Source organism: Mchenga conophoros, linkage group LG10 (genome assembly GCF_057382185.1).
Source record: "Mchenga conophoros isolate Kocher_MC1m ecotype Shallow Benthic linkage group LG10, M_conophoros_male_GT1.1, whole genome shotgun sequence".
Classification (NCBI taxonomy): Eukaryota; Metazoa; Chordata; class Actinopteri; order Cichliformes; family Cichlidae; genus Mchenga; species Mchenga conophoros.
Window position 1 is genome coordinate 31,711,119 of NC_140535.1, and position 3,760 is coordinate 31,714,878.

Below are 3,760 nucleotides of genomic sequence, written 5' to 3' on the forward strand. Positions count from 1 at the left end.
CCACAGCCCTCCCTTTTCTTGTAGCTCGCAGGTAGACTTTACCTGAGCTCAACTAGACACAGCCAATCAGAGCAGACTTCCAGCCCACTCAAGGAGGCGGGACTCACCTGCAGGAAAACAACAGAGCATCAGGTGAAATGTTGCCCCTGCATAATAGGCCAAGCATATGAAATACACACATTTTAACCAAGGTTTCTTTCTATTTTTCTCTTTGCTTTGAATAAAAAAAAAAAAGCTGTTTAAATGATATTTTGTCACACGTGACTGAACCGCAGCGTCAAACACCCAGGGATAAGAATGTGTCATATACGCAGGGTGAAGTCATCCACATGTATCATCCACTCATCACAATGTGTGCAAAAAGTTAAATTTTATCAGTATCAGTTTTATCCAATAAGATCAAATTATGTTACTTCTGTTATTTTATTTATTTATTTTTTGCTGCAAAATGAGACTGTCAAGCATACCAACACACAAATGTTACCATAAGACAGTCAGCATGCTGTCGCTCTGAGATTGAATGGGGTCAAGTTTGGAAATTACATGCAATCTGTTTCTGACAATACATTAATTAACTGTGATAAATCATCGAAAATCACTTGATATGTAGCAGAAATTTACATTCACACATTAACGTTTGTGCTCAGCAGCCGCCTTCTACAGGATTATAACCAGAGTACAAGCAGCTGGCAGCCAGTTGAGTCGAATCCCCTCAAGTTGAGATCATTGGCAAAGACACATTCAGACTGATGGCAACATGTCTGCATTTATAAATTATACAGCAATTATTTGCAAACCTTCATCAGTCTCTCAGAGAGTGATTGCCCTAACAAGCCTACCTGAATATATGTAGCCTAAAACTAGCCCTGGAAATTTCTCCAAAGCCACACCAAGAGAACAGATTTTCATATTTGAACACGTTTTCCACAAAAAGTATGAAATGCAATAGCTCAGTTTCCTAATTTGATCTTAAGAAGCTGACTGGATGTGTGACCAGGGCGAAGCTAGTGTAGAATAAGTCTGGTGCGAGTGACTTTTTCCACACTGAGTAGTTAAAATGTGGGTAATGAGTCAGTGAAGCTCATTGCTTAAACCTTGTGTTTTCTTAGAGTAGAGCAATAAGATTTGCTCACCCTTTGAATGCGCTCTGTTTATTTAGCTTCACCCAAACATTAATCTTAATTTTCACTGTCTTTGCCACAAGATTTAAATTGTTTGTATATCATATTAATTGATCATTAAAAATGCTGTGTAACTTAAAATTCATATTGTTTTCAGCCACAAAACGTGCATGTAGACAAGGCACTTTCAATCCTGGCAGCTTAAAACACCAGCACACGTATCATTGTTAATTGTGATGAAATTTGACTCCACTGTGTTTATAGCAAGTAGTTATGGATTGTTAAACAGGCAACTCTGTTGGCATGTTTAAGCAGGCTCAACAATATTTTGTTGAGGGTGGTTTTCTTAAATATAACCAGCAGGCACAAACCGTTGTGACTTAGAGCAGTATCATGAAACAAGCACTAATGAACACAGTGCGGGGTATTAATAGTTATTAATACCCCGCACTTGTGGCTCAAGAGTTGGGAGTTCGCCTTGTAATCGGAAGGTTGCCGGTTCGAGCCCCGGCTTGGACAGTCTCGGTCGTTGTGTCCTTGGGCAAGACACTTCACCACCTACTGGTGGTGGTCAGAGGGCCCGGTGGCGCCAGTGTCCGGCAGCCTCGCCTCTGTCAGTGCGCCCCAGGGTGGCTGTGGCTACAATGTAGCTGCCATCACCAGTGTGTGAATGTGTGGATGACTGGATATGTAAAGCGCTTTGGGGTCCTTAGGGACTAGTAGAGCGCTATATAAACACAGGCCATTTACCATTTTACCACTTATCAACTATCTTGTGTCATATATAAAATCTCAAATGTTTCATTCAAATCTAAAGAGACAAAAATCTGTTTAGTGTATATATATATATAATTTATTAGCTGATTGAACACAGTTGTTGCTGAAAGCAAACTAAACAAAAAGTGGAAGTAAAACCAAATGGCAAACACTCAACACTACTATAAAATAAAAAAAAGGAAATACCTAACCAGAGTTGTCACAATTAACACCAAAGAACATGTGCGTGTCTTATCAGTGCTGTATCTGACAATATTTCACACCGCAGAACTAAACCTTTCCCCTCTTGTAGCAGCAGTTTTTCCAGTGCATTTGCAGTCAGACACGAAAACTACTAGGGTGTCCAATACAGCTTTGACCATATGACGTCTGCATAACAACGAAGGTTGGGTTGATGTAAATCACACGACTGTTAACTTAGAGACTGTGCTTCACGTATCATTTGGCAATTGTCTTTTTTCATGAAGTGTGACTGAGTTTATTTATGCACATAACTAGCGAGAACATGGTTGAGCTGTTCGTGATGCACGTGTCAAAAGATGTCAGAAAAGAGTAACAACGTATCATTAGGCTTTTATTGTCCAATTGCGTCAGTTTGCTGATGTCAGACTTAAGGTCTGAATGTGCTGAGAATCTGTGGGAAAATTCACAAATGGTATGCTTTTCTCTGTATACTTAATATGACAATAGGAACTCCCGCCACACTGGTTGGCCTGCATATTTAGAGTCTATAATTATAGCAAAGGGGAACATAACATTCTGAATACTTTTAGATAACAGAAAATGAAGGAGGCCATAGCTGACTAATTTACAACCCATCCCCTATTGCCTCCAGGGACAAGATCATTCCTACAGTTTCTAGAGTTTCTGGGGGTAACATGCAGTGGCTAAAGTGGGATCTGGTAGTTGGGATAACCCAAAAATGTGGTGTAGCGGTGCAGTATGAGGAAATGAATCAGTTAGTAATTAGTCACATGTTAGCTTCACAAGATTTGTTTTCTTCTTGTGCGAGATATGATTAGCTGGCTGCTGCTGGCTCTGATATCCATCGCTCTAAATTTCATCATTTCAACCCTGCAGAACAGAAACCCAGCAGTTAGAGGATTTAGGACAGACCCACCAAGAGTCTAGTTGCTGGTGGTGTTGAAGATGTAGACTGACACTTGGATGGAGCTCTGAGTGACCTGGGTGAGTTGGAGGGAGGAGGTGGGTTGCACGAATGAGAGTCTGAAAGGTAGAATGGCAAAGGGCATGACGCAGAGTGGAGGCTGAGTGGCTCAATGTAGGTGGGCGAGAAGATGATTGGACTAGAGCAATGATGACACCACTGACACTGACAGTGTGGGAAAGTGGAGTGGTGTAAAGAACAGACTACTGGCTGAACACCCAGGAAAGCAGGCAGATGAGTGATTACAGATCTTCCTTATTGAACTTACGCATAAGCTTCTTTCTTTAAATCAATCATTAACATTAAGAAAAGAACCATGTTGAATATTACTTATCTAAAGGTGCATTTCACCAGTCTGATAGCATCAGCAGACTTGGATCTGTTTATTTTCCCCACAGAAACCCATTTATACAACTTATTTTCATTACATATTTTTCTCAAGTTGTCCACTGCCCACTAGTGGGACCCACCCCACAGTTTGCAGCTCTGTTCAGGGGAACTTTTAACTAGCAACCTGCTTTTGACTGCTAACGTGTGCACATGCTGATGCATAAATTATATATATATTATATATGATACAGTCTTGATGACCTTATGATTTTATGTTGTTGGCAGAAAGCTAAAATCTGGCACAGAAAATTACATTTGAGGCTGATGGGAATGCTGTGAGTGCCCATGATGAACCAAAATGACA